Here is a 25,606-nt window from a genome sequence, read left to right as displayed (position 1 = left end):
ATCGTGGGATATATACGCAGTTTGATTCGTGATGTTTTAATATATACGCAGTTGGATTTGTGAAGATTCTGTTTTTCAGATATTTCAATATTCAATTTTACCTTGGATTTAATAATGTCTTTTTGGACGTGTGTGCGATTGGGGATATTAGAATTTGACGCATTTCTGCCTATCCTGTCCTAGCATTTTTATGATAATCGTGGGATATATACGCAGTTTGATTCGTGATGTTTTAATATACGCGCAGTTTGATTTGTGAAGATTCTGTTTTTCAGATATTTCAATATTCAATTGAACCTTGGATTTAATAATTTCTTTTTGGACGTGTGTGAGATTGGGGATATTAGAATTTGACGCATTTCTGCCTATCCTGTCCTAGCATTTTTATGATAGTCGTGGGATATATACGCAGTTTGATTTGTGATGATTTAATATACACGCAGTTTGATTTGTGAAGATTCTGTTTTTCAGATATTTCAATATTCAATTGAACCTTGGATTTAATAATTTCTTTTTTGGACGTGTGTGAGATTGGGGATATTAGAATTTGACGCATTTCTGCCTATCCTGTCCTAGCATTTTTATGATAATCGTGGGATATATACGCAGTTTGATTTGCTATGTTTTAATATATACGCAGTTGGATTTGTGAAGATGTGTGTGAGATTGGGGATATTAGAATTTGACGCATTTCTGCCTATCCTGTCCTAGCATTTTTATGATAATCGTGGGTTATATACGCAGTTTGATTCGTGATGTTTTAATATATACGCAGTTGGATTTGTGAAGATTCAGTTTTTCAGATATTTCAATATTCAATTTAACCTTGGATTTAATAATTTCTTTTTTGGAAGTGTGTGTGATTGGGGATATTAGAATTTGACGCATTTCTGCCTATCCTGTCCTAGCATTTTTATGATAATCGTGGGATATATACGCAGTTTGATTCGTGATGTTTTAATATACGCGCTTTTGATATGTGAAGATTCAGTTTTTCAGATATTTCAATATTCAATTTAACCTTGGATTTAAGAAGTCTTTTTTGGACGTGTGTGAGATTGGGGATATTAGAATTTGACGCATTTCTGCCTATCCTGTCCTAGCATTTTTATGATAATCGTGGGTTATATACGCAGTTTGATTCGTGATGTTTTAATATATACGCAGTTGGATTTGTGAAGATTCTGTTTTTCAGATATTTCAATATTCATTTTAACCTTGGATTTAAGGTCTATTTTGGACGTGTGTGAGATTGGGGATATTAGAATTTGACGCATTTCTGCCTATCCTGTCCTAGCATTTTTATGATAATCGTGGGATATATACGCAGTTTGATTCGGAATGTTTTAATATATACGCAGTTGGATTTGTGAAGTTTCTGTTTTTCAGATATTTCAATATTCAATTTAACCTTGGACTTAATAATTTCTTTTTTGGACGTTTGTGAGATTGGGGATATTAGAATTTGACGCATTTCTGCCTATCCTGTCCTAGCATTTTTATGATAATCGTGGGATATATACGCAGTTTGATTCGTGATGTTTTAATATATACGCAGTTGGATTTGTGAAGATTCTGTTTTTCAGATATTTCAATATTCAATTTAACCTTGGACTTAATAATTTCTTTTTTGGACGTTTGTGAGATTGGGGATATTAAAATTTGACGCATTTCTGCCTATCCTGTCCTAGCATTTTTATGATAGTCGTGGGATATGTACGCATTTTGATTCGTGATGTTTTAATATATACGCAGTTGGATTTGTGAAGATTCTGTTTTTCAGATATTTCAATATTCAATTTAACCTTGGACTTAATAATTTCTTTTTTGGACGTTTGTGAGATTGGGGATATTAAAATTTGACGCATTTCTGCCTATCCTGTCCTAGCATTTTAATGATAATCGTGGGATATATACGCAGTATGATTCGTGATGTTTTAATATACGCGCTTTTTGATATGTGAAGATTCAGTTTTTCAGATATTTCAATATTCAATTTAACCTTGGATTTAATAATTTCTTTTTTGGACGTGTGTGAGATTGGGGATATTAGAATTTGACGCATTTCTGCCTATCCTGTCCTAGCATTTTTATGATAATCGTGGGATATATACGCAGTTTGATTCGTGATGTTTTAATATATACGCAGTTAAATTTGTGAAGATTCTGTTTTTTCAGATATTTCAATATTCAATTTAACCTTGGATTTAATAATTTCTTTTTTGGACGTGTGTGAGATTGGGGATATTAAAATTTGACGCATTTCTGCCAATCCTGTCCTAGCATTTTTATGATAATCGTGGGAGATATACGCAGTTTGATTCGTGATGTTTTAATATATACGCAGTTGGATTTGTGAAGATTCTGTTTTTTCAGATATTTCAATATTCAATTTAACCTTGGATTTAATAATTTCTTTTTTGGACGTGTGTGAGATTGGGGATATTAAAATTTGACGCATTTCTGCCAATCCTGTCCTAGCATTTTTATGATAATCGTGGGATATATACGCAGTTTGATTCGTGATGTTTGAATATACGCGCTTTTTGATATGTGAAGATTCAGTTTTTCAGATATTTCAATATTTAATTTAACCTTGGATTTAATAATTTCTTTTTTGGACGTGTGTGAGATTGGGGATATTAGAATTTGACGCATTTCTGCCAATCCTGTCCTAGCATTTTTATGATAATCGTGGGAGATATACGCAGTTTGATTCGTGATGTTTTAATATATACGCAGTTGGATTTGTGAAGATTCTGTTTTTTCAGATATTTCAATATTCAATTTAACCTTGGATTTAATAATTTCTTTTTTGGACGTGTGTGAGATTGGGGATATTAAAATTTGACGCATTTCTGCCAATCCTGTCCTAGCATTTTTATGATAATCGTGGGATATATACGCAGTTTGATTCGTGATGTTTTAATATATACGCAGTTGGATTTGTGAAGATTCTGTTTTTTCAGATATTTCAAAATTCAATTTAACCTTGGATTTAATAATTTCTTTTTTGGACGTGTGTGAGATTGGGGATATTAAAATTTGACGCATTTCTGCCAATCCTGTCCTAGCATTTTTATGATAATCGTGGGATATATACGCAGTTTGATTCGTGATGTTTTAATATATACGCAGTTGGATTTGTGAAGATTCTGTTTTTTCAGATATTTCAATATTCAATTTACCCTTGGATTTAATAATTTCTTTTTTGGACGTGAGTGTGATTGGGGATATTAGAATTTTACGCATTCCTGCCTATCAGTTTTATGATAATCGTGAGATATATACGCAGTTTTATTCATGGGTTTTAATATATACGCAGTTGGATTTGTGAAGATTCTGTTTTTCAGATATTTAAATATTCGTTTTAACCTGGGATTTAATAATTTCTTTTTTGGACGTGTGTGAGATTGGGGATATTAGAATTTTACGCATTCCTGCCTATCCTGTCTTAGGATTTTTATGATAATCGTGGGATATATACGCAGTTTGATTCGTGATGTTTTAATATATACGCAGTTGGATTTGTGAAGATTCTGTTTTTCAGATATTTCAATATTCAATTTACCCTTGGATTTAATAATTTCTTTTTTGGACGTGAGTGTGATTGGGGATATTAGAATTTTACGCATTCCTGCCTATCAGTTTTATGATAATCGTGAGATATATACGCAGTTTTATTCATGGGTTTTAATATATACGCAGTTGGATTTGTGAAGATTCTGTTTTTCAGATATTTAAATATTCAATTAACCTTGGACTTAATAATTTATTTTTTGGACGTGTGTGTGATTGGGGATATTAGAATTTTACGCATTCCTGCCTATCAGTTTTATGATAATCGTGAGATATATACGCAGTTTTATTCATGGGTTTTAATATATACGCAGTTGGATTTGTGAAGATTCTGTTTTTCAGATATTTAAATATTCAATTAACCTTGGACTTAATAATTTCTTTTTTGGACGTGTGTGTGATTGGGGATATTAGAATTTTACGCATTCCTGCCTATCAGTTTTATGATAATCGTGAGATATATACGCAGTTTTATTCATGGGTTTTAATATACATATACGGAGTTGGATTTGTGAAGATTCTGTTTTTCAGATATTTAAATATTCGTTTTAACCTGGGATTTAATAATTTCTTTTTTGGACGTGTGTGAGATTGGGGATATTAGAATTTGACGCATTTCTGCCTATCCTGTCTTAGGATTTTTATGATAATCGTGGGATATATACGCAGTTTTATTCATGTGTTTTCACATATACGCAGTTGGATTTGTGAAGATTCTGTTTTTCAGATATTTAAATATTCAATTTACCCTTGGATTTAATAATTTCTTTTTTGGACGTGAGTGTGATTGGGGATATTAGAATTTTACGCATTCCTGCCTATCCTGTCTTAGGATTTTTATGATAATCGTGGGATATATACGCAGTTTGATTCGTGATGTTCTAATATATACGCAGTTGGATTTGTGAAGATTCTGTTCCGATATTTCAATATTCAATTTAACCTGGGATTTAATAATTTCTTTTTTGGACGTGTGTGTGATTGGGGATATTAGAATTTTACGCATTCCTGCCTATCAGTTTTATGATAATCGTGAGATATATACGCAGTTTTATTCATGGGTTTTAATATACATATACGGAGTTGGATTTGTGAAGATTCTGTTTTTCAGATATTTAAATATTCGTTTTAACCTGGGATTTAATAATTTCTTTTTTGGACGTGTGTGAGATTGGGGATATTAGAATTTTACGCATTCCTGCCTATCCTGTCTTAGGATTTTTATGATAATCGTGGGATATATACGCAGTTTGATTCGTGATGTTTTAATATATACGCAGTTGGATTTGTGAAGATTCTGTTTTTCAGATATTTCAATATTCAATTTACCCTTGGATTTAATAATTTCTTTTTTAGACGTGAGTGTGATTGGGGATATTAGAATTTTACGCATTCCTGCCTATCAGTTTTATGATAATCGTGAGATATATACGCAGTTTTATTCATGTGTTTTCACATATACGCAGTTGGATTTGTGAAGATTCTGTTTTTCAGATATTTCAATATTCAATTTACCCTTGGATTTAATAATTTCTTTTTTGGACGTGAGTGTGATTGGGGATATTAGAATTTTACGCATTCCTGCCTATCAGTTTTATGATAATCGTGAGATATATACGCAGTTTTATTCATGTGTTTTCACATATACGCAGTTGGATTTGTGAAGATTCTGTTTTTCAGATATTTAAATATTCAATTAACCTTGGACTTAATAATTTATTTTTTGGACGTGTGTGTGATTGGGGATATTAGAATTTTACGCATTCCTGCCTATCAGTTTTATGATAATCGTGAGATATATACGCAGTTTTATTCATGGGTTTTAATATATACGCAGTTGGATTTGTGAAGATTCTGTTCCGATATTTCAATATTCAATTTAACCTGGGATTTAATAATTTCTTTTTGGACGTGAGTGTGATTGGGGATATTAGAATTTTACGCATTCCTGCCTATCAGTTTTATGATAATCGTGAGATATATACGCAGTTTTATTCATGGGTTTTAATATACATATACGGAGTTGGATTTGTGAAGATTCTGTTTTTCAGATATTTAAATATTCGTTTTAACCTGGGATTTAATAATTTCTTTTTTGGACGTGTGTGAGATTGGGGATATTAGAATTTTACGCATTCCTGCCTATCCTGTCTTAGGATTTTTATGATAATCGTGGGATATATACGCAGTTTGATTCGTGATGTTTTAATATATACGCAGTTGGATTTGTGAAGATTCTGTTTTCAGATATTTCAATATTCAATTTACCCTTGGATTTAATAATTTCTTTTTTGGACGTGAGTGTGATTGGGGATATTAGAATTTTACGCATTCCTGCCTATCAGTTTTATGATAATCGTGAGATATATACGCAGTTTTATTCATGTGTTTTCACATATACGCAGTTGGATTTGTGAAGATTCTGTTTTTCAGATATTTAAATATTCAATTAACCTTGGACTTAATAATTTATTTTTTGGACGTGTGTGTGATTGGGGATATTAGAATTTTACGCATTCCTGCCTATCAGTTTTATGATAATCGTGAGATATATACGCAGTTTTATTCATGGGTTTTAATATACATATACGGAGTTGGATTTGTGAAGATTCTGTTTTTCAGATATTTAAATATTCGTTTTAACCTGGGATTTAATAATTTCTTTTTTGGACGTGTGTGAGATTGGGGATATTAGAATTTTACGCATTCCTGCCTATCCTGTCTTAGGATTTTTATGATAATCGTGGGATATATACGCAGTTTGATTCGTGATGTTTTAATATATACGCAGTTGGATTTGTGAAGATTCTGTTTTTCAGATATTTCAATATTCAATTTACCCTTGGATTTAATAATTTCTTTTTTGGACGTGAGTGTGATTGGGGATATTAGAATTTTACGCATTCCTGCCTATCAGTTTTATGATAATCGTGAGATATATACGCAGTTTTATTCATGTGTTTTCACATATACGCAGTTGGATTTGTGAAGATTCTGTTTTTCAGATATTTAAATATTCAATTAACCTTGGACTTAATAATTTATTTTTTGGACGTGTGTGTGATTGGGGATATTAGAATTTTACGCATTCCTGCCTATCAGTTTTATGATAATCGTAAGATATATACGCAGTTTTATTCATGGGTTTTAATATACATATACGGAGTTGGATTTGTGAAGATTCTGTTTTTCAGATATTTAAATATTCAATTTACCCTTGGATTTAATAATTTCTTTTTTGGACGTGAGTGTGATTGGGGATATTAGAATTTTACGCATTCCTGCCTATCCTGTCTTAGGATTTTTATGATAATCGTGGGATATATACGCAGTTTGATTCGTGATGTTCTAATATATACGCAGTTGGATTTGTGAAGATTCTGTTCCGATATTTCAATATTCAATTTAACCTGGGATTTAATAATTTCTTTTTTGGACGTGAGTGTGATTGGGGATATTAGAATTTTACGCATTCCTGCCTATCAGTTTTATGATAATCGTGAGATATATACGCAGTTTTATTCATGGGTTTTAATATACATATACGGAGTTGGATTTGTGAAGATTCTGTTTTTCAGATATTTAAATATTCGTTTTAACCTGGGATTTAATAATTTCTTTTTTGGACGTGTGTGAGATTGGGGATATTAGAATTTGACGCATTTCTGCCTATCCTGTCTTAGGATTTTTATGATAATCGTGGGATATATACGCAGTTTTATTCATGTGTTTTCACATATACGCAGTTGGATTTGTGAAGATTCTGTTTTTCAGATATTTAAATATTCAATTTACCCTTGGATTTAATAATTTCTTTTTTGGACGTGAGTGTGATTGGGGATATTAGAATTTTACGCATTCCTGCCTATCCTGTCTTAGGATTTTTATGATAATCGTGGGATATATACGCAGTTTGATTCGTGATGTTCTAATATATACGCAGTTGGATTTGTGAAGATTCTGTTCCGATATTTCAATATTCAATTTAACCTGGGATTTAATAATTTCTTTTTTGGACGTGTGTGTGATTGGGGATATTAGAATTTTACGCATTCCTGCCTATCAGTTTTATGATAATCGTGAGATATATACGCAGTTTTATTCATGGGTTTTAATATACATATACGGAGTTGGATTTGTGAAGATTCTGTTTTTCAGATATTTAAATATTCGTTTTAACCTGGGATTTAATAATTTCTTTTTTGGACGTGTGTGAGATTGGGGATATTAGAATTTTACGCATTCCTGCCTATCCTGTCTTAGGATTTTTATGATAATCGTGGGATATATACGCAGTTTGATTCGTGATGTTTTAATATATACGCAGTTGGATTTGTGAAGATTCTGTTTTTCAGATATTTCAATATTCAATTTACCCTTGGATTTAATAATTTCTTTTTTAGACGTGAGTGTGATTGGGGATATTAGAATTTTACGCATTCCTGCCTATCAGTTTTATGATAATCGTGAGATATATACGCAGTTTTATTCATGTGTTTTCACATATACGCAGTTGGATTTGTGAAGATTCTGTTTTTCAGATATTTCAATATTCAATTTACCCTTGGATTTAATAATTTCTTTTTTGGACGTGAGTGTGATTGGGGATATTAGAATTTTACGCATTCCTGCCTATCAGTTTTATGATAATCGTGAGATATATACGCAGTTTTATTCATGTGTTTTCACATATACGCAGTTGGATTTGTGAAGATTCTGTTTTTCAGATATTTAAATATTCAATTAACCTTGGACTTAATAATTTATTTTTTGGACGTGTGTGTGATTGGGGATATTAGAATTTTACGCATTCCTGCCTATCAGTTTTATGATAATCGTGAGATATATACGCAGTTTTATTCATGGGTTTTAATATATACGCAGTTGGATTTGTGAAGATTCTGTTCCGATATTTCAATATTCAATTTAACCTGGGATTTAATAATTTCTTTTTTGGACGTGAGTGTGATTGGGGATATTAGAATTTTACGCATTCCTGCCTATCAGTTTTATGATAATCGTGAGATATATACGCAGTTTTATTCATGGGTTTTAATATACATATACGGAGTTGGATTTGTGAAGATTCTGTTTTTCAGATATTTAAATATTCGTTTTAACCTGGGATTTAATAATTTCTTTTTTGGACGTGTGTGAGATTGGGGATATTAGAATTTTACGCATTCCTGCCTATCCTGTCTTAGGATTTTTATGATAATCGTGGGATATATACGCAGTTTGATTCGTGATGTTTTAATATATACGCAGTTGGATTTGTGAAGATTCTGTTTTTCAGATATTTCAATATTCAATTTACCCTTGGATTTAATAATTTCTTTTTTGGACGTGAGTGTGATTGGGGATATTAGAATTTTACGCATTCCTGCCTATCAGTTTTATGATAATCGTGAGATATATACGCAGTTTTATTCATGTGTTTTCACATATACGCAGTTGGATTTGTGAAGATTCTGTTTTTCAGATATTTAAATATTCAATTAACCTTGGACTTAATAATTTATTTTTTGGACGTGTGTGTGATTGGGGATATTAGAATTTTACGCATTCCTGCCTATCAGTTTTATGATAATCGTGAGATATATACGCAGTTTTATTCATGGGTTTTAATATACATATACGGAGTTGGATTTGTGAAGATTCTGTTTTTCAGATATTTAAATATTCAATTTACCCTTGGATTTAATAATTTCTTTTTTGGACGTGAGTGTGATTGGGGATATTAGAATTTTACGCATTCCTGCCTATCCTGTCTTAGGATTTTTATGATAATCGTGGGATATATACGCAGTTTGAATCGTGATGTTCTAATATATACGCAGTTGGATTTGTGAAGATTCTGTTCCGATATTTCAATATTCAATTTAACCTGGGATTTAATAATTTCTTTTTTGGACGTGAGTGTGATTGGGGATATTAGAATTTTACGCATTCCTGCCTATCAGTTTTATGATAATCGTGAGATATATACGCAGTTTTATTCATGGGTTTTAATATACATATACGGAGTTGGATTTGTGAAGATTCTGTTTTTCAGATATTTAAATATTCGTTTTAACCTGGGATTTAATAATTTCTTTTTTGGACGTGTGTGAGATTGGGGATATTAGAATTTGACGCATTTCTGCCTATCCTGTCTTAGGATTTTTATGATAATCGTGGGATATATACGCAGTTTGATTCGTGATGTTTTAATATATACGCAGTTGGATTTGTGAAGATTCTGTTTTTCAGATATTTAAATATTCAATTTACCCTTGGATTTAATAATTTCTTTTTTGGACGTGAGTGTGATTGGGGATATTAGAATTTTACGCATTCATGCCTATCAGTTTTATGATAATCGTGAGATATATACGCAGTTTTATTCATGGGTTTTAAAATATACGCAGTTGGATTTGTGAAGATTCAGTTTTTTAGATATTTAAATATTCAATTTAACCTGGGATTTAATAATTTCTTTTTTGGACGTGTGTGAGATTGGGGATATTAGAATTTTACGCATTTCTGCCTATCCTGTCATAGGATTTTTATGATAATCGTGGGATATATACGCAGTTTGATTCGTGATGTTTTAATATATACGCAGTTGGATTTGTGAAGATTCTGTTTTTCAGATATTTCAATTTTCAATTTAACCTTGGATTTAATAATTTCTTTTTTGGACGTGTGTGAGATTAAGGATATTAGAATTTTACGCATTTCTGCCTATCCTGTCCTAGCATTTTTATGATAATCGTGGGATATATACGCAGTTTGATTCGTGATGTTTTAATATATACGCAGTTGGATTTGTGAAGATTCTGTTTTTCAGATATTTCAATATTCAATTTAACCTTGGATTTAATAATTTCTTTTTTGGACGTGTGTGTGATTGGGGATATTAGAATTTTACGCATTCATGCCTATCAGTTTTATGATAATCGTGAGATATATACGCAGTTTTATTCATGGGTTTTAAAATATACGCAGTTGGATTTGTGAAGATTCAGTTTTTTAGATATTTAAATATTCAATTTACCCTTGGATTTAATAATTTCTTTTTTTGAGGTGTGTGAGATTGGGGATATTAGAATTTTACGCATTCATGCCTATCAGTTTTATGATAATCGTGAGATATATACGCAGTTTTATTCATGGGTTTTAAAATATACGCAGTTGGATTTGTGAAGATTCAGTTTTTTAGATATTTAAATATTCAATTTAACCTGGGAATTAATAATTTCTTTTTTGGAGGTGTGTGAGATTGGGGATATTAGAATTTGACGCATTCCTGCCTATCCTGTCTTAGGATTTTTATGATAATCGTGGGATATATACGCAGTTTGATTCGTGATGTTTTCATATATACGCAGTTGGATTTGTGAAGATTCTGTTTTTTCAGATATTTCAATATTCAATGGATTTAATAATTTCTTTTTTGGACGTGAGTGTGATTGGGGATATTAGAATTTTACGCATTCCTGCCTATCAGTTTTATGATAATCGTGAGATATTTACGCAGTTTTATTCATGGGTTTTAATATATACGCAGTTGAATTTGTGAAGATTCTGTTTTTCAGATATTTCAATATTCAATTTACCCTGGGATTTAATAATTTCTTTTTTGGACGTGAGTGTGATTGGGGATATTAGAATTTTACGCATTCATGCCTATCAGTTTTATGATAATCGTGAGATATATACGCAGTTTTATTCATGGGTTTTAAAATATACGTAGTTGGATTTGTGAAGATTCAGTTTTTTAGATATTTAAATATTCAATTTAACCTGGGATTTAATAATTTCTTTTTTGGACGTGTGTGAGATTGGGGATATTAGAATTTGACGCATTCCTGCCTATCCTGTCTTAGGATTTTTATGATAATCGTGGGATATATACGCAGTTTGATTCGTGATGTTTTCATATATACGCAGTTGGATTTGTGAAGATTCTGTTTTTCAGATATTTCAATATTCAATTTACCCTTGGATTTAATAATTTCTTTTTTGGACGTGAGTGTGATTGGGGATATTAGAATTTTACGCATTCATGCCTATCAGTTTTATGATAATCGTGAGATATATACGCAGTTTTATTCATGGGTTTTAAAATATACGCAGTTGGATTTGTGAAGATTCAGTTTTTTAGATATTTCAATATTCAATTTAACCTTGGATTTAATAATTTCTTTTTTGGACGTGTGTGAGATTGGGGATATTAGAATTTGACGCATTTCTGCCTATCCTGTCTTAGGATTTTTATGATAATCGTGGGATATATACGCAGTTTTATTCATGTGTTTTCACATATACGCAGTTGGATTTGTGAAGATTCTGTTTTTCAGATATTTAAATATTCAATTTACCCTTGGATTTAATAATTTCTTTTTTGGACGTGAGTGTGATTGGGGATATTAGAATTTTACGCATTCCTGCCTATCCTGTCTTAGGATTTTTATGATAATCGTGGGATATATACGCAGTTTGATTCGTGATGTTCTAATATATACGCAGTTGGATTTGTGAAGATTCTGTTTTTCAGATATTTAAATATTCAATTTACCCTTGGATTTAATAATTTCTTTTTTGGACGTGTGTGAGATTGGGGATATTAGAATTTGACGCATTTCTGCCTATCCTGTCTTAGGATTTTTATGATAATCGTGAGATATATACGCAGTTTGATTCGTGATGTTTTAATATATACGCAGTTGGATTTGTGAAGATTCTGTTTTTCAGATATTTCAATATTCAATTTAACCTGGGATTTAATAATGTCTTTTTTGGACGTGTGTGAGATTGGGGATATTAGAATTTGACGCATTTCTGCCTATCCTGTCTTAGGATTTTTATGATAATCGTGGGATATATACGCAGTTTTATTCATGGGTTTTAATATATACGCAGTTGGATTTGTGAAGATTCTGTTTTTCAGATATTTAAATATTCAATTTACCCTTGGATTTAATAATTTCTTTTTTGGACGTGAGTGTGATTGGGGATATTAGAATTTTACGCATTCATGCCTATCAGTTTTATGATAATCGTGAGATATATACGCAGGATTTGTGAAGATTCTGTTTTTCAGATATTTCAATTTTCAATTTAACCTGGGATTTAATAATTTCTTTTTTGGACGTGTGTGAGATTAAGGATATTAGAATTTTACGCATTTCTGCCTATCCTGTCCTAGCATTTTTATGATAGTCGTGGGATATATACGCAGTTTGATTCGTGATGTTTTAATATATACGCAGTTGGATTTGTGAAGATTCTGTTTTTCAGATATTTCAATATTCAATTTAACCTTGGACTTAATAATTTCTTTTTTGGACGTTTGTGAGATTGGGGATATTAGAATTTTACGCATTCCTGCCTATCAGTTTTATGATAATCGTGAGATATTTACGCAGTTTTATTCATGGGTTTTAAAATATACGCAGTTGAATTTGTGAAGATTCTGTTTTTCAGATATTTCAATATTCAATTTACCCTTGGATTTAATAATTTCTTTTTTGGACGTGAGTGTGATTGGGGATATTAGAATTTTACGCATTCCTGCCTATCCTGTCTTAGGATTTTTATGATAATCGTGGGATATATACGCAGTTTGATTCGTGATGTTTTAATATATACGCAGTTGGATTTGTGAAGATTCTGTTTTTCAGATATTTCAATATTCAATTTACCCTTGGATTTAATAATTTCTTTTTTGGAAGTGTGTGTGATTGGGGATATTAGAATTTTACGCATTCCTGCCTATCCTGTCTTAGGATTTTTATGATAATCGTGGGATATATACGCAGTTTGATTCGTGATGTTTTAATATATACGCAGTTGGATTTGTGAAGATTCTGTTTTTCAGATATTTCAATATTCAATTTAACCTTGGACTTAATAATATCTTTTTTGGACGTTTGTGAGATTGGGGATATTAGAATTTTACGCATTCCTGCCTATCAGTTTTATGATAATCGTGAGATATTTACGCAGTTTTATTCATGGGTTTTAATATATACGCAGTTGAATTTGTGAAGATTCTGTTTTTCAGATATTTCAATATTCAATTTACCCTTGGATTTAATAATTTCTTTTTTGGACGTGAGTGTGATTGGGGATATTAGAATTTTACGCATTCATGCCTATCAGTTTTATGATAATCGTGAGATATATACGCAGTTTTATTCATGGGTTTTAAAATATAAGCAGTTGAATTTGTGAAGATTCTGTTTTTCAGATATTTCAATATTCAATTTACCCTTGGATTTAATAATTTCTTTTTTGGACGTGAGTGTGATTGGGGATATTAGAATTTTACGCATTCATGCCTATCAGTTTTATGATAATCGTGAGATATATACGCAGTTTTATTCATGGGTTTTAAAATATACGCAGTTGGATTTGTGAAGATTCAGTTTTTCAGATATTTAAATATTCAATTTAACCTGGGATTTAATAATTTCTTTTTTGGACGTGTGTGAGATTGGGGATATTAGAATTTTACGCATTCCTGCCTATCACTTTTATGATAATCGTGAGATATTTACGCAGTTTTATTCATGGGTTTTAATATATACGCAGTTGAATTTGTGAAGATTCTGTTTTTCAGATATTTCAATATTCAATTTACCCTTGGATTTAATAATTTCTTTTTTGGACGTGAGTGTGATTGGGGATATTAGAATTTTACGCATTCATGCCTATCAGTTTTATGATAATCGTGAGATATATACGCAGTCTTATTCATGGGTTTTAATATATACGCAGTTGAATTTGTGAAGATTCTGTTTTTCAGATATTTCAATATTCAATTTACCCTTGGATTTAATAATTTCTTTTTTGGACGTGTGTGAGATTGGGGATATTAGAATTTTACGCATTCCTGCCTATCCTGTCTTAGGATTTTTATGATAATCGTGGGATATATACGCAGTTTGATTCGTGATGTTTTAATATATACGCAGTTGGATTTGTGAAGATTCTGTTTTTCAGATATTTCAATATTCAATTTAACCTTGGATTTAATAATTTCTTTTTTGGAAGTGTGTGTGATTGGGGATATTAGAATTTTACGCATTCCTGCCTATCCTGTCTTAGGATTTTTATGATAATCGTGGGATATATACGCAGTTTGATTCGTGATGTTTTAATATATACGCAGTTGGATTTGTGAAGATTCTGTTTTTCAGATATTTCAATATTCAATTAACCTTGGACTTAATTTCTTTTTTCTACGTGTGTGTGATTGGGGATATTAGAATTTGACGCATTCCTGCCTATCCTGTCTTAGGATTTTTATGATAATCGTGGGATATATACGCAGTTTGATTTGTGACGTTTTTATATATACGCAGTTGGATTTTAGAAGATTCTGTTTTCAGATATTTCAATATTCAATTAACCTTGGATTTAATAATTTCTTTTTTGGAAGTATGCGAGATTGGGGATATTAGAATTTGACGCATTTCTGCCTATCCTGTCCTAGCATTTTTATGATAATCGTGGGATATATACGCAGTTTGATTCGTGATGTTTTAATATATACGCAGTTGGATTTGTGAAGGTTCTGTTTTTCAGATATTTCAATATTCAATTTAACCTTGGATTTAATAATTTCTTTTTTGGACGTGTGTGAGATTGGGGATATTAGAATTTTACGCATTTCTGCCTATCCTGTCCTAGCATTTTTATGATAATCGTGGGGTATATACGCAGTTTGATTCGTGATGTTTTAATATATACGCAGTTGGATTTGTGAAGATTCTGTTTTTCAGATATTTCAATATTCAATTTAACCTTGGACTTAATAATTTCTTTTTTGGACGTGTGTGAGATTGGGGATATTAGAATTTGACGCATTTCTGCCTATCCTGTCCTAGCATTTTTATGATAATCGTGGGGTATATACGCAGTTTGATTCGTGATGTTTTAATATACACGCAGTTGGATTTGTGAAGATTCTGTTTTTCAGATATTTCAATATTCAATTAACCTTGGACTTTATAATTTCTTTTTTCTACGTGTGTGTGATTGGGGATATTAGAATTTGACGCATTCCTGCCTATCCTGTCTTAGGATTTTTATGATAATCGTGGGATATATACGCAGTTTTATTCATGGGTTTTAATATATACGCAGTTGGATTTGTGAAGATTCTGTTTTTCAGATATTTTAATATTCAATTAACCTTGGACTTAATAATTTCTTTTTTGGAAGTGTGCGAGATTGGGGATATTAGAATTTGACGCATTCCTGCCTATCCTGTCCTAGCATTTTTATGATAATCGTGGGATATATACGCAGTTTTATTCATGGGTTTTAATATATACGCAGTTGGATTTGTGAAGATTCTGTTTTTTAGATATTTCAATATTCAATTTAACCTTGGATTTAATAAGGTCTTTTTTGGACGTGTGTGAGATTGGGGATATTAGAACTTTACGCATTCCTGCCTATCCTTTCCTAGCATTTTTATGATAATCGTGGGATATATACGCAGTTTGATTTGCGATGTTTTAATATATACGCAGTTGGATTTGTGAAGATTCTGTTTTTCAGATATTTCAATATTCAATTTAACCTTGGACTTAATAATTTCTTTTTTGGAAGTGTGTGTGATTGGGGATATTAGAATTTTACGCATTCCTGCCTATCAGTTTTATGATAATCGTGAGATATATACGCAGTTTTATTCATGGGTTTTAATATACACGCAGTTGGATTTGTGAAGATTCTGTTTTTCAGATATTTCAATATTCAATTAACCTTGGACTTAATAATTTCTTTTTTGGACGTGTGTGAGATTGGGGATATTAGAATTTTACGCATTCCTGCCTATCAGTTTTATGATAATCGTGAGATATATACGCAGTTTTATTCATGGGTTTTAATATACACGCAGTTGGATTTGTGAAGATTCTGTTTTTCAGATATTTCAATATTCAATTAACCTTGGACTTTATAATTTCTTTTTTCTACGTGTGTGTGATTGGGGATATTAGAATTTGACGCATTCCTGCCTATCCTGTCTTAGGATTTTTATGATAATCGTGGGATATATACGCAGTTTGATTCGTGATGTTTTAATATATACGCAGTTGGATTTGTGAAGATTCTGTTTTTTAGATATTTCAATATTCAATTTAACCTTGGATTTAATAAGGTCTTTTTTGGACGTGTGTGAGATTGGGGATATTAGAATTTTACGCATTCCTGCCTATCAGTTTTATGATAATCGTGAGATATATACGCAGTTTTATTCATGGGTTTTAATATACACGCAGTTGGATTTGTGAAGATTCTGTTTTTCAGATATTTCAATATTCAATTAACCTTGGACTTAATAATTTCTTTTTTGGACGTGTGTGAGATTGGGGATATTAGAATTTTACGCATTCCTGCCTATCAGTTTTATGATAATCGTGAGATATATACGCAGTTTTATTCATGGGTTTTAATATACACGCAGTTGGATTTGTGAAGATTCTGTTTTTCAGATATTTCAATATTCAATTAACCTTGGACTTAATAATTTCTTTTTTGGACGTGTGTGAGATTGGGGATATTAGAATTTTACGCATTCCTGCCTATCAGTTTTATGATAATCGTGAGATATATACGCAGTTTTATTCATGGGTTTTAATATACACGCAGTTGGATTTGTGAAGATTCTGTTTTTCAGATATTTCAATATTCAATTAACCTTGGACTTTATAATTTCTTTTTTCTACGTGTGTGTGATTGGGGATATTAGAATTTGACGCATTCCTGCCTATCCTGTCTTAGGATTTTTATGATAATCGTGGGATATATACGCAGTTTGATTCGTAACGTTTTTATATATACGCAGTTGGATTTGTGAAGATTCTTTTTTTCAGATATTTCAATATTCAATTTAACCTTGGATTTAATAATTTCTTTTTTGGACGTGTGTGAGATTGGGGATATTAGAATTTTACGCATTCCTGCCTATCAGTTTTATGATAATCGTGAGATATATACGCAGTTTTATTCATGGGTTTTAATATACACGCAGTTGGATTTGTGAAGATTCTGTTTTTCAGATATTTCAATATTCAATTAACCTTGGACTTTATAATTTCTTTTTTCTACGTGTGTGTGATTGGGGATATTAGAATTTGACGCATTCCTGCCTATCCTGTCTTAGGATTTTTATGATAATCGTGGGATATATACGCAGTTTGATTCGTGATGTTTTAATATACACGCAGTTGGATTTGTGAAGATTCTGTTTTTCAGATATTTCAATATTCAATTAACCTTGGACTTAATAATTTCTTTTTTGGACGTGTGTGAGATTGGGGATATTAGAATTTTACGCATTCCTGCCTATCAGTTTTATGATAATCGTGAGATATATACGCAGTTTTATTCATGGGTTTTAATATACACGCAGTTGGATTTGTGAAGATTCTGTTTTTCAGATATTTCAATATTCAATTAACCTTGGACTTTATAATTTCTTTTTTCTACGTGTGTGTGATTGGGGATATTAGAATTTGACGCATTCCTGCCTATCCTGTCTTAGGATTTTTATGATAATCGTGGGATATATACGCAGTTTGATTCGTAACGTTTTTATATATACGCAGTTGGATTTGTGAAGATTCTTTTTTTCAGATATTTCAATATTCAATTTAACCTTGGATTTAATAATTTCTTTTTTGGACGTGTGTGAGATTGGGGATATTAGAATTTTACGCATTCCTGCCTATCAGTTTTATGATAATCGTGAGATATATACGCAGTTTTATTCATGGGTTTTAATATACACGCAGTTGGATTTGTGAAGATTCTGTTTTTTAGATATTTCAATATTCAATTTAACCTTGGATTTAATAATTTCTTTTTTGGACGTGTGTGAGATTGGGGATATTAGAACTTTACGCATTCCTGCCTATCCTTTCCTAGCATTTTTATGATAATCGTGGGATATATACGCAGTTTGATTTGCGATGTTTTAATATACGCGCTTTTTGATATGTGAAGATTCAGTTTTTTCAGATATTTCAATATTCAATTTAACCTTGGACTTAATAATTTCTTTTTTGGAAGTGTGTGTGATTGGGGATATTAGAATTTTACGCATTCCTGCCTATCCTGTCTTAGGATTTTTATGATAGTCGTGGGATATATACGCAGTTTGATTCGTGATGTTTTAATATATACGCAGTTTGATTTGTGAAGATTCTGTTTTTCAGATATTTCAATATTCAATTAACCTTGGACTTAATAATTTCTTTTTTGGAAGTGTGCGAGATTGGGGATATTAGAATTTGACGCATTCCTGCCTATCCTGTCCTAGCATTTTTATGATAATCGTGGGATATATACGCAGTTTTATTCATGGGTTTTAATATATACGCAGTTGGATTTGTGAAGATTCTGTTTTTTAGATATTTCAATATTCAATTTAACCTTGGATTTAATAAGGTCTTTTTTGGACGTGTGTGAGATTGGGGATATTAGAACTTTACGCATTCCTGCCTATCCTTTCCTAGCATTTTTATGATAATCGTGGGATATATACGCAGTTTGATTTGCGATGTTTTAATATACGCGCTTTTTGATATGTCAAGATTCAGTTTTTCAGATATTTCAATATTCAATTTAACCTTTTACTTAATAATTTCTTTTTTGGAAGTGTGTGTGATTGGGGATATTAGAATTTTACGCATTCCTGCCTATCCTGTCTTAGGATTTTTATGATAATCGTGGGGTATATACGCAGTTTGAATCGTGATGTTTGAATATATACGCAGTTGATTTGTGAAGATTCTGTTTTTCAGATATTTCAATATTCAATTTAACCTTGGATTTAATAAGGTCTTTTTTGGACGTGTGTGAGATTGGGGATATTAGAATTTGACGCATTTCTGCCTATCCTGTCCTAGCATTTTTATGATAATCGTGGGGTATATACGCAGTTTGAATCGTGATGTTTGAATATATACGCAGTTGGATTTGTGAAGATTCTGTTTTTCAGATATTTCAATATTCAATTTAACCTTGGATTTAATAAGGTCTTTTTTGGACGTGTGTGAGATTGGGGATATTAGAACTTTACGCATTCCTGCCTATCCTGTCCTAGCATTTTTATGATAATCGTGGGATATATACGCAGTTTGATTTGCGATGTTTTAATATACGCGCTTTTTGATATGTGAAGATTCAGTTTTTCAGATATTTCAATATTCAATTTAACCTTTTACTTAATAATTTCTTTTTTGGAAGTGTGTGTGATTGGGGATATTAGAATTTTACGCATTCCTGCCTATCCTGTCTTAGGATTTTTATGATAATCGTGGGGTATATACGCAGTTTGATTCGTAACGTTTTTATATATACGCAGTTGGATTTGTGAAGATTCTTTTTTTCAGATATTTCAATATTCAATTTAACCTTGGATTTAATAATTTCTTTTTTGGACGTGTGTGAGATTGGGGATATTAGAATTTGACGCATTTCTGCCTATCCTGTCCTAGCATTTTTATGATAATCGTGGGGTATATACGCAGTTTGAATCGTGATGTTTGAATATATACGCAGTTGGATTTGTGAAGATTCTGTTTTTCAGATATTTCAATATTCAATTTAACCTTGGATTTAATAAGGTCTTTTTTGGACGTGTGTGAGATTGGGGATATTAGAACTTTACGCATTCCTGCCTATCCTGTCCTAGCATTTTTATGATAATCGTGGGATATATACGCAGTTTTATTCATGGGTTTTAATATATACGCAGTTGGATTTGTGAAGATTCTGTTTTTTAGATATTTCAATATTCAATTTGACCTTGGATTTAATAATGTCTTTTTTGGACGTGTGTGAGATTGGGGATATTAGAATTTTACGCATTCCTGCCTATCACTTTTATGATAATCGTGAGATAGATACGCAGTTTTATTCATGGGTTTTAATATATACGCAGTTGGATTTGTGAAGATTCTGTTTTTCAGATATTTCAATATTCAATTTAACCTTGGATTTAATAATGTCTTTTTTGGACGTGTGTGAGATTGGGGATATTAGAATTTTACGCATTCCTGCCTATCACTTTTATGATAATCGTGAGATAGATACGCAGTTTTATTCATGGGTTTTAATATATACGCAGTTGGATTTGTGAAGATTCTGTTTTTCAGATATTTCAATATTCAATTTAACTTTGGATTTAATAAGGTCTTTTTTGGACGTGTGTGAGATTGGGGATATTAGAACTTTACGCATTCCTGCCTATCCTTTCCTAGCATTTTTATGATAATCGTGGGATATATACGCAGTTTGATTTGCGATGTTTTAATATATACGCAGTTGGATTTGTGAAGATTCTGTTTTTCAGATATTTCAATATTCAATTTACCCTTGGATTTAATAATGTCTTTTTTGGACGTGTGTGAGATTGGGGATATTAGAATTTTACGCATTCCTGCCTATCACTTTTATGATAATCGTGAGATAGATACGCAGTTTTATTCATGGGTTTTAATATATACGCAGTTGGATTTGTGAAGATTCTGTTTTTTAGATATTTCAATATTCAATTTAACCTTGGATTTAATAATGTCTTTTTTGGACGTGTGTGAGATTGGGGATATTAGAATTTTACGCATTCCTGCCTATCAGTTTTATGATAATCGTGAGATATATACGCAGTTTTATTCATGGGTTTTAATATATACGCAGTTGGATTTGTGTAGATTCTGTTTTTCAGATATTTCAATATTCAATTTACCCTTGGATTTAATAATTTCTTTTTTGGACGTGTGTGAGATTGGGGATATTAGAATTTTACGCATTCCTGCTATCCTGTCTTAGGATTCTTATGATAATCGTGGGATATATACGCAGTTTGATTCGTGACGTTTTTATATATACGCAGTTGGATTTGTGAAGATTCTGTTTTTCAGATATTTCAATATTCAATTTAACCTGGGAATTAATAATTTCTTTTTTGGACGTGTGTGAGATTGGGGATATTAGAATTTTACGCATTCCTGCCTATCCTGTCTTAAAATTTTTATGATAATCGTGGGATATGTACGCAGTTTTATTCATGTGTTTTAATATATACGCAGTTGGATTTGTGAAGATTCAGTTTTTCAGATATTTCAATATTCAATTTAACGTGGATTTAATGTTTTTTTTTGACGTAAATGAGATTGGGGATGTAAGGATATATTGCATTTTAATGGTAATCGTAAATTATGATTGCTCTTATTTAAATAAATTGTTAATTATTTATTTTTCAAAATATAATAATATTTTTTAAAAGGGATATTTTGATTGTGCTGAGATTTTTGTTTGGATATATTAATATATTCTGTTCAAAACGAATTATTCAGGTTGCTGTAAATAGTATATGATATAGACAAATTTTATATAAGTGGAATACTCAAATCAATATCTTTTCCTTTTGGTGGACATTTGGTTACATTTTTTTGACATATGAAGCAGATTATAACGTGGTATTGACGTGTCTCAAATCGCTGGCCCTTCCTTCGTGTTTGGCTGTTTGAAAAGTTTTACCGATAATTTGTTGATCTAACTGAAATTGAATTGTAGCTTAAAATAAAAAGTATGACGACGAGAAAATGTTTCGAGATTTATTTTTGGAATATATTTTCTTTTAGTATTTTTTTTCTGGTTTCTTTTCTATGGTCAGCTTTTTGTAATCTTTTTCTGTTTTCTTTTCTCTTTTTGCTTTTCCATTTCCTTTTTTTTCAGTATCGACAAGTAAAATTTACAATTTGTGTAATTCTTAAATTCTTAAGTCGGGGAAAAAATGTTTTAGCAACTTTTGCTAATTAAGAACACAAGATGACAAAGTGTTGTTGGTATTGGTATATAAAGTTGTGTATATAACAAAGAATAAAATAAAAAGTCAATGCATTTTTAGATATTTATATATAAATATAACCATCTACCGTATAAGTCTCAACATAGAATCGTTCAGTTTTTACTCCAGATAAATTGATGGTAGATAAAAGGACAGTTTCAACGCTGGGCAAACTCAACCGATTGATGTGAAAACAGAGAATATGTATATAAGTCTGTTTGGTACACGGATTTTTCGGTTTGTTATCGCAACTGAAGACCACACGTGAGAGACTCTTAGTGGAGCAGAGAAGTCGATACACCAGTGTTCCTACAATCAATCCGTCAGAAATGATGTAACCTGCACGCCGCCCATGACAACGATAATATTAACAATACCATCATCGCTGGCAAACTAGAACCACACGCGGCAAATTGGACTTGACTGAAATGTGCTGAATTGCCATCAGCCATCATTTCAAAGACCGATGGCATTTGCGATTGCCATTGCCATTGCGTGGGCGTTTGCGCTTAATTCTTGGATCGATCACGCGTATCAACTTTCAACGCCCAACTATAAAGTTTAGAGAAAGAAATACATATTGCTTGGTTAACGTGTTAAAGAATGAGTTTTTGCAAATACTATAATAGAGATTAACAGCTAAATGTTATAAACAACAATACAACTTATACATAAAAGGAAAAAACAAAAACAGTTTTATGCCAATTTAAACGATCGAGAAAGCAGAGAAAAATATTCGCCTAACAATTATACACAGCGGGGGTGAAAGAGAGAAGAATTACTAAAAAAGAGAAGAGAAACAAAGAACGTGGGAGAACAGAACGTATCAACGTCACTTAGTGTGTATGTAAGTGTATGTGTGTATGGATGTCGATTGCAATCGTATCTCGCAAGTGGAAGCGAGATGAAGCTACATATACATGTAGAAAAACAACAACTGTTATTTTTAGAGCAGCAGCAGCTGCTGGCCTCGAGACACAAAGGTTCTGTGTGAGAATAGAGAGAGCAACGGGGCGTATGGATTTCGAGAATTTTCGACAACGCGTTGCTTTGTAAGGGGTGGAAATTTTTTACAAACGAAATGACATTACGCCATTTCATGTAATTATCAATGCAAATGTTACTTGAAAGTTGAAAGAAGATCTTTACTTTTACATTTAGAAACGTGTGTAATGGGTTTTTTGTTTTAAATTACGCCTTAAACTTTAATTTTTTGCTTACGACTTAAAAGAAGCCTAGATAGCGCTTGCTGTGTGTGTATACCTGGATTCCTAATCCATAATTTAACAAATCCGCAGTCACCTCGAACTAGCTACAAGAGTTTTGGACAGCTGCCTCAACATCCGGGATTTGCCTCAGCCTGCCTAGGAACGAGTTATGTTTGTATGTACTTTCTAGCCATATCGAGAGACTCTGTGTCGCCAACTGGTTTTCGCATTGCGAAATTCCCCATAACTCTTGACTGATGGATGACGTCGACACGCTTTCTTTTCCTCAACTGTGTGGGGTTTCTTTGTTTCAATTTCAGTGCCCATTTTTGATCCTATGCAACTGCTATGTTGGATTTTCTGCCATACTGGTAACAATGCTGCTTCTGCTTTGACTTTTTACACTTTTCCATAACGTATGACTCATTCTATATATATAAATGCACAAACAGAATTCACTCTTAAATATCACACTAGTTTTTTTTTTTACACTTTGATGTTCACTGTAACACTATAATTTTTCGAATGACATTGCTTGGCATGTGCGGTCCTATTTATACCTGAGCGGTTCCCCTCATGGAAATTTCATGAAACATCTGTCTCGTTCGAGTATTTGCTTCCTTATTTGTCATTGGTGCGAGCGAGCACACTGTATATTAATGTCTACGTCGAGTATTTGCTTCCTTATTTGTGATTGGTGTGAGCGAGCACATAGTATATCAATGTCTACGTGACTCACTGCTTGTTTCATAAACGTTTACAAACGTTGTCGCTCTAAAAACAGGGGCGGAATACATATTTTTTCCGAAACGAGTTAGAAAACGTATAATAGAATTACCCTAGGTCTTTACTGTTTCGCACTTAAGCACTACTTTTCTATATCTTTTTTATATAACCCGCTTAATAAAAGAAATGGCTTCAATTCCGAGCTATTGCCTCTCTAATTACATTTTCAATTCCAAGTGAAATTGCTTATCTTTTCAGACGCCCCTACATATGTATGTAAGCATTTTTGTGAATTGTTTGTAGTGAAAAGGTTTTGTTTATAGTTAATTATCGTTAGTAAAACAAAAGGATAAATTAGTGATATAAATAATTATAGTCAAGACTTTTACAAGTTAGCTTAAAATCAATTTTTTTTCACTAATATTACATATACAGCTATATGTATACATAATACATATTTGGGCGAAATAAAACCTCCATTTGGCTTGATGCGGTCCTTACTGTGCAAGCGAGATGACTAGACAATTGTCGAAGTTTCTACCACATTCTCGGCGCGCGTTTAAAAATAAAGCCAAATCTTATTTTTAGCTATGCCGCCAAATTTAAAAACCATGTAGAGAACAATACTTAAAATAGTTAGCCAAAGTAAACACAACATAAAATATTAAACTCAACCACATCGTTCTGATGAAAAAGATGTGATATAGTTTTCTAATTCAAGAGTCTGAAACTATAGTGAAAATAAATTTTAGACTTAAATTTGAACCCGTTAAAATATGTACCATTTAAATAAATGTTCCAGTAATTTTAGTAAACTAAATAAATTTTATTTCTTTGTACCCTAAAACATATTAAAACCGGAAATCATTCCCTGAATTTGTTCAGTGTATGAAATGTTTGTGAATGTTGAACCAAGCACAAGGTTTTTGAACCTTTGGCTTTTGGCCGAGCAGGAAAGCAGCTGTTGCCAGCGCGCGCGCATCCTGTACTCAAAAAAGAATCTATGGGGGTGAGTTTTGGGTTCAAACATGAGAATGGGTTGAGTGGAAAATTGAGTGAGACTGAGTGCATATCCTTGAGCCGTGACGGGTGACAAGTAACGTTGGTGGAGCGCCTTTTTCTGAGCGAGTTCAAATGCTAACGAGTTTCGCTGCGAAAAACTTGAAAAACTGTCATTAAACTTCAAAACAAAAAATATGCAAAAATGATGGACCAAAACTTTTGATTATTGTTT

At 31.9% G+C, this 25,606-nt stretch overlaps 1 long non-coding RNA gene across 1 annotated transcript; it reads right to left on the bottom strand.

Annotated features, from left to right (window-relative positions):
* Window positions 1-22,190: 22,190 nt before the first annotated feature.
* On the bottom strand, window positions 22,191-24,157 carry LOC111519403. Its single transcript, XR_002724350.1, has 2 exons — window positions 23,702-24,157; window positions 22,191-22,990 (listed from the first exon to the last, which is right to left on the bottom strand). It is a non-coding gene; the product is annotated as an uncharacterized LOC111519403 (long non-coding RNA).
* Between the last annotated feature and the right edge of the window lie 1,449 nt (window positions 24,158-25,606).

Source organism: Drosophila willistoni, chromosome 3R, assembly GCF_018902025.1.
Source record: "Drosophila willistoni isolate 14030-0811.24 chromosome 3R, UCI_dwil_1.1, whole genome shotgun sequence".
Classification (NCBI taxonomy): domain Eukaryota; kingdom Metazoa; phylum Arthropoda; class Insecta; order Diptera; family Drosophilidae; genus Drosophila; species Drosophila willistoni.
The sequence above is the reverse complement of the archived record's forward strand: the minus strand, read 5'-3'. Positions and strand labels throughout refer to the sequence as shown.